This window comes from Diadema antillarum, unplaced genomic scaffold (assembly GCF_040938485.1).
Source record: "Diadema antillarum isolate AM-2024a unplaced genomic scaffold, OU_Dant_1.0 seq00002018_RagTag, whole genome shotgun sequence".
NCBI lineage: Eukaryota > Metazoa > Echinodermata > Echinoidea > Diadematoida > Diadematidae > Diadema > Diadema antillarum.
The window spans coordinates 86668-94879 of NW_027272673.1; positions in this window are offsets into that span (position 1 = coordinate 86668).

The following is an 8212-nucleotide window of genomic DNA, read 5'->3' on the forward strand; positions in this document are numbered from 1 at the left end:
TTGTATGTTATCTTAATTACATGAATGTAAGTCAGTGTAATCAGAACAGAAAGTAATGAAATGACCTTTTATTTTTGTACAAATTACCTTTTAAACTGGTGGGACTAATGGTGGGACACAGAAATATACACTTAGCGAAGAATGACCCTTTGACTAGCTGGCTTGTTTGTATTTACAGTCTCTTTGCACCCTGCATACAAGTTTGTAGATAATGTGACTTGAAAGTAAAAACAACATCCGTCCAACAAAGTAGACATTGCAAAGCAGACGTTTCAGACAACTCTGTCGAAATTGGTGTCAATAAACTGAAACGAAGCTGCTGTTTGTGATCGGTATTTTGTATATGATTTAAATAGTCACATGAGTTAAAAAAGAGAAAAAAATATATCAAATAAGTGAAAGATTCAGTGTCTTTGAAGTCTCTTTTAAAAGCATACCAACTTGTTTCACTGCTGTCCCAAGGTTGTGTGTGTGTGTGGGGGGGGGGGATGGGGTCAGTTATCACTCAGAGACCCTTACAAAAGACTACAGTTTCATCACTCAAAAGTTTCATATAATTTTCTTTATCTACTCCAAAATAAAGCTTGTAAAAAGTGTAAATGACGCGTATTTTGAAGAGGGATTCACTCTTATAACCACGCCTTAAGTCTTAACAGGAGGATATCTAAATCGACTTATTTGTCATTATTATTTCAGGTCTATCTTATGTCTTTAGTTCGACAAAATAGTGGGGCTTGGGCTTAATCCATTTACATCACACGCGCGTACTTCATTGTACTTGAGAGGGTACGGGGATAGAAAAGGCATAGGGGCAGTCAGTACATCCATTTACGTTATAGAAAAAAATAGTGATTGTACAGTACTGATAATCCCATCCGCGACATTGTTAGTTAGAAAAGCAACCCTAATTTTACCGCACGGCTATTAATTTTCTCACTAACCTCACTCTACTACTAACTATGCAACGGAACGGAAGGCTGTAAAGCGATCTCCAATCCCTTTCACATTCAAGCTTTTGCCAGCTTGAATGGGACGCAATCTATTCGCTGAAGTAATGAGTTTCCCCTCGAAAATTTAACTCAATCATTCACCTTCTCAATGCGCTGTTCTTCCAAATCCATCGCAAAACTGATCTACGAGGACGTTTCCAAAGTATAAGTGCTTCACTTGCTAGGCGTAATTGTAATGATTCATCAGCTTTTCTTTTTATTCAATTCGTCCGTCCACAAAGTTTTTTTTTTTTCGTTTTTTCCTCATTGGTCAAGCTAGTCGTCAGAAATGTTGATGTTGATGTTGATGTTGTTGCTGTTGTTGTTGTTTTGCTTACGGCCACCCATCGCAGTGTATAGATCGCAGTCAGATGAATCTGACAACAGGTGTTGGTCGACTATCAAGTCAGACATCGGCGTGATCCGATGAGCCAAAATCTTGCAGTGAGGATCACGCTTGACATGCCTGACATTGACGTAATAGTCGACTGACACTACGCGTTCATCAGACTGCGATGCTAGACACTTCGATGGGTGGACGGAAGCAACAAACCTTGCCACCGACGAGTGACCGATGAGAAAAAAGAAAGTCCGTGGGATCGGGGTAGGATGTCTCGCTTTCATTCCATAATTCATTTCACATCTATTTCCACTTTAACTTTTCACAAAATGAACACATCGGAGTCTGCATGGAAAGGGACTAGTGATCATCAGCACACGATAAGTAACAATTAATGGGCAATTATGACGTTGAAATATATGACATAATAATGCGCGGGTGTGAAGCAAAATTAAAAGTATCTTATGCATAAGTGTTCTAATTTGAATTATGTTTATGTGACTCCTAATTAGCTTCCATCCTTAATTACGATATGTTAATGTAGTATGTGCGGTACATGACGATATCTTTGAGCTGCGACAATATAATTTAAGACATTTTATTCAGAGTGTCTTTTCTGAAAATTTACCGTGCTGAATGCATGATATAATTACTGCAGAGGGAATAATTCTCGTTTGGACATTTCCGAACACGGCAGGAAGAACGCGTCTTGGGATGCACTATATAGACAAGAAAATATCACGGATATTCGAATCAATATAAGTTGTTCAGAGATACGTCACTTAAAAGCTGATAATACCTGTTTCAAGAAGGGAGGAGGGGAGGGGAAAAAAGATAGGGAGAGAAATACCTCCATCATATCAATATATGCGTTGCTCAGACGCGAGCACTCATCCGCACAAAACGTAAAGTAGCTGTCCCAAATATTCCATCGCGTACATTGTATTCTTGTGGTGCCACAATCATAGGAACGTTTTTCTCCAGGTTCGTAGAAGAAAATCTGAAGACAAAGGTGCGTGGCTATTCAGAAGGTATCCGTGAATGGCGGCAAATCCTATATAGTGTAAGCCGGCATTCCTAAATCTTTCGAGAAGGCTGAGGATGTATACGATTCTGCAGCCATTGGTACAGAAACGGCACAAAAGGTCACTAAAACAAGTCATCGAAGGCATGACAGGCTCTGTATCTTCTGTGTTTGCTGACGTTTGGGTATCGGAGCTATTAAAGGAGAAGACTGATAGTGAATTTTACGCCAAATATTGTTGTTTTTTTTCGATCGGAAGTATCCGTTCTGTCGAGACATCCATGTTCTTCGTGAGTCTATCATGTTTGGCTTCTTAACAGCGAAGAACATCTGATCAACATCGCATGTTGCTGCAAGAGTGCTTAAATTAGTGATATCAGTTGGAATACATACTTTCCCAATCATTTTGGAAAGGGAATTATGAGAATTCTTCCCAAGGTACCAGGACTCTTAAGTTTCGATCGCATCCCACCTTTTTGGTACAGTTTAACTCTTTGTGTATATCAAGTGTAAAAGCAAGATCAAACTCTCGGCAGGGAATGAAGTGACAGGAGGTTGAACTTTGGGAAGACGAGATCGTTTATCGCCATGGGCAGTTGGCCCACAGGGAGCAGCAGCACTGCTTCATCGTCCAGCGTCCCAAACGGTGATCACGCGAAGAGACGCCGCACCTTGGCAGCTATCGTAATCTTCGCCCTGCTCACTGACGCTCATGTGTTGATGACGGCCGTCGGTAGGTTCACATTCGCTCGGGGGAGATCTGTTAGTGTAGGGGTTGAGACCCTTGACTCTTCTAAACTGGGCTTGTGGGTCCTAATCCGCCATGGTGGTATATCCTGATTCCTGAAATAGGCACTTTCACCTATACTGAGTCCTTATCCAGCTGTTTTACTGGGCACATGACAATGTCGGCCAGTATTAATGACAAGACCCAGTTCTGCTAATGATGGTGATACTCTGGGTAGAAAATGTTATAGTACCAGTGCTGTACATATAGTATCAATTTACACATCTTTCATTATGAAGGGTGATAAAAAAATCCGATTCTTCATTACACCTTACATTTAGACAAACTATGTTGTCTTCGAACCAACAAGAATGCCGAAACCTTGGGACAAGAAATTACTTTGATTTTATCACATCATTCAGTTGGGGAGAATAGTCTAGATGCCCTAAACCTTGCCAGCCTTCCAAAAATCCAGTTACACCTTTAATCCATAACGATTAGTATCTTTTAGCAAGTTTATCTCTACCACTGGTTTACTTGTATCATAAAAGAACAATTAATGAATAATATCATCTAGGCCTGGACTCCTCCCTGATGGCTTTGGCTTTTGATAACCAATGTGATATGATAATAATGTGTCATTTTTATCTTGTAAAATGTTTTGATTCAAGATGCCATGAATTATTGCCAGATGACTGCGTTGAAAGTAATGATGACTGGCAGACAAATAGAAGACAACCCTAGCTATATTAGATATAAATCTATATTGAAATACCCTATAATCGCTGTGTGATTTTCGTCTTTGTCTTGAACCACAGTCCCCGTGATTCCAGAAATTCTGAGCAATGTTTGCCACAAACGCGCCTCTTTCTTCCCAATGCGGGAGAACGTCTCAGGCTGTCATTGGACGCAGCTCAGTACGACGACGGGAATTCCACAAACTATGTCACAGACTCCAGAACCAGTACGTTGCTCGACGAGGTCGGGGAGGTCGGTAACGGTAGCTGCTTGGGCCTTCTCAGGGAAATCTACGCTACTAACAACAAAACATTGTCCAACTGTGAAGACGCGATTAACAGGAACACCGGAATAATTCTATCTGTCAAGTTTCTGACCCGGCTGGTACTTAGCCTGCCTTGCAGTTTGCTGATCGACAGGTGAGTGATCCAGGAATCCGATCAGTTACGAGGTCCCTGGTTGATAAGTCATCCTAGTTGTAGTGTCTTATGTACCTCGGCCATTCAGGCAGTGAAGGCACTTTCTCCTGACTTCTTATAGTCCTTAAAGGGATCGTATAGTTTTGGCTAAAACCTAACTTCAAATTTCTGACATTATTTGGAGGGATATAATGAATAGCTTCTTATGAAATGTGAAAAAACATGTTATTCCAAGATGAATTCAATGCTTATTTGATGAAAATTGGTTTAGAAATGGCTGAGATATCCAAAATAGAGTGATCCTAACAAAAGTTGGGACCCACCTTTCATTATGATCGCTTTGTTTAAACTATCTTTTTGGATGTCTCAGCCCTTCCATAATTGATTTTCGTCAAATAAACTTTGAATTCCTCTTAAAATGGTATGCTCTGTAACATTTCAAAAATGGCTCCTTGATATCTCGCAAAAAGTTAGAAGCCCAATTCTAACATATACCAATACTGTATCATCCCCTTCAGGAATGTCGGTATAAACAATTTTAGCAGCTGTATGCGGAGATATTCATGCCCAATTCATACTCGACTCTACTGAATTTTGTGTCTTATCATGGAGCTATGTAGTTCCACGGTACGTGTCTTCATGCAGATTGCAGATTTTTTTTTTTAAAACAGTAAACACCTTTCCAACAGAATCTTAGTTCCTTGGCCTGCCAAGCACAAGCTTAAAAGTAGTTGGACGATTTAAAAAACGCCTAAGTATGAAGTGTTCTGCATGTGACAAGTAATATGCAATTGGTATAGAATTCTAGACATCAATTACCTTTAACTTCTCTTATTATTATTCCATTATTGAATGTATAGAAAATAGATAAATGATCGGAAAAGTGTGTTACCATTATCCCCGAAAAAGAACATGCATTATCATCATAATTTAAATAAATATCATCAATCAAAGTCATTGACTTATCCGTTCTTCTTTTATGTTTACTCACGATGGGCAAGAATGAATAGGCATAGATAGTTTCTAAAATTCAAGAGCAGACATTGATCTACAGATCAACATTAAAATTTCAAAGGTACAAATATATACCCGCCCTATATATTCCTTGTGCTTAGAGGTAACAACAGATAATATCTCTTACCAAGTACTAAGGTTAGCTTAAACAGATTGAGAGGGTGGTCTATACCATATACCGATATTAACATTTTTACCTGATTTATATATTTCGATGAACGAGAGTTCACATATCAGTGAATACACTAATATCTGGAGGCATGATGTATTTTACATCTTGTTTAACCAAGAGCTATTCCGCCTCCCTTCTTACTTGTTTTTCCTTTGCTGACAATATCATATCCTTAAAAAGGGTAATATTTAACGTTATTTGAATCTTGGTTTCTGTCTAAGCAAGAGAATCCAAGGGAATTCGACAGCAATACAATATTTGTGTGGTACTTTGGTAAACTCCTACAATTCATATGAAAGACAGAAACTGTTTTTTTTTTAGTATACTTGCCATGCTTGCTATTACAAAATGTCTTATTAAAAACAGCTGGGGTGAAATGTTTTCAAGTATCATCCATAACTTCTTCTTTAAAAACAAAAAACAAAAGAAAAGAAAAAAAACCCAAACCTCGATATCGCTTTTACTATGACAAAGGTCTAATTGTTACGGTTGCATTGTTTCAGAATAAAAAAATAATGTTTATTGTATTTTTAAAAAAAAAGTATCAGAGAAGTACGAGGTATTTCTTTGCCAATGCATACACTGCAGTACCAAGATGACAGTTCACTATCACCAAATTTTTCAAAATCATTGAGTGAAAAGTCAGGAATACATTCTATATGCATCAAAATGTGTAAACAAACTACATAGCAGAAATATTTCTTCAGAATAAACAGGCTGTGAATATGTAACAAACATATATGAATTAAAGCATGCTTAACTAGAAATGTCGCTATGGCGACTGGTATGCCTCGCCATAATGCATGATTCTCCTAATAGGTCTAGATAGTACATGTGGACAATGTGTGATTACATTTTCACAAAATTGGCAAAATACTACAATGACAAGTTTGTCACAAAGGTGTTGAATGTTCACCTTCCTTGACCTAGGTTTAATTGGATGAATAGGAGAGCATGTATTTGGGATTTAAGGATTTTAACTTGACTTTGACCCATTGCATTGAGTAATATTGAAGGTATGGAGAAAAAGTGCAATTTCTGTATTGAATGGTAAATTGTTACCATTTTCATCTGGCCTTTGACCCTAAAATTCATAAGATAATCACTGTCAGGCAGAAGATGCATAAATATGTAGTACGTTTTCAAGATAACTTGAGCCACTTCCGAGATATGGAGGAAAAAATTAGTTCAGCACTTTCACTTGATCTTTGACCTTTTGACCTTTGAGGCAAAAACAAAAGAAAAAAAACTCTCTTTTAAAAAAATTCTCTATAAAAAAATCTCTTTTAGGTTATACATGCATACACCAAGTGTAAAAAAAAAAAAACAATCCTGCTGGCATTGCATAAACATGAGGGAAATAGTAAAATTTTGAAGTGTTGCCCTTGACCTTTGACCCCGGAACTTTGACCCCATAAACCCTAAATTCTCTAGATAATCACTGCCAGTCAGTACATGTATATATAGTATGTTCCATGAAGATACCTTGAACAATTTCCACGGAACAGAGAAAAAAGGTGAAGTTTTCATATTTTTACTTGACCTTTGACCTCATGACCCAAACTTTCACCAGAGAATCTTAATTGGGTAATATTGTATACACTAAGTTTCAAGAAAATATCTTCAGGCATTGCATAGATATGGGGGAAATAGTGAAATTTTATGTATTTGACCTTGAACTTTTGACCTTTGACCTTGAGCATGAGCACCCAAAAGTTGATAAGCACATACATGCCAAGTTTCATTAGGATACCTCAAAAGGTTTTAATAGTTACCCTGTCCACAAAATTCATTACGGACGGACGGAAGGACGGACGGAAGGACGGACGGACGGAAGGACGGGCGGACGGACAACCCGAAAACATAATGCCTCCGGCACTACTTCGTGGCGGAGGCATAAAAAAAAGGAAATATGTATTACAAAGATACAGCCGTGTCGAAAATACCAGTTAAGGCATATAGTTTATGGTACAACATTTACACTATGTATAAAAAAGTAATACTATCTCAAAATCAAAATTTCATTTGCGTTAAAAAAGTTTACGTAAACAAATTCATAGTCCCTACTGCAGGGAGCAATCATCTTTAAGGATGACAGAAAAGTAATGCACTAATCTCAATATTTGTATGCGAGAGCTCACAGGTTCTTCTCGTCTTTGTCAGAGCTTTTCAATTTTTTTTTATCATCTCTCCATCTAAGGCTTTAATTAAGGCAATATTTTGCCTTCGTGAGTCCATACTGCTTTGACTTTTGAGTTTTCGTAACTTTTTGTGTAGAGTTCCGCATTTTGGGGGCTTCAGACAATTTCAGATGTGAACTCTCTGTCTTACAGTCATCTCAGAAACTGACAGATAAAAGTATTTTTCCTGATTTCTCCATGCAGAGTTGGGCTATTTGTTCCTATTGTAGTCTCCATTGCACTGCTGGCGTTATCTTGCTTAGGTAAGTAGTCCCTGTATTTATTGTACCAATCGTACATTTGCAATTAATAAAGAAGAAATATGAAATGCGTGATTATCGTCGTAATATATGAAGGAATGTGAGCGTTGAATGACGGGTTGTACGCGTCTTTCCATTTTACCGCATGTCTATCATGTGAGTCATATAGATTTGTATGCATGCAAGTCCATGTATGTATCTATTATGTATGCCTGTGTCTGCATCTGTGACCAAAATTAGCAATTGAATTCGATCCCCTCAAAAAAGGCTCATATTATTTGATAAAATGTTTCATTTAAAAGATGACTTACCACCCGGTGTCAATAATTACAATATTAGCAGCCAGATG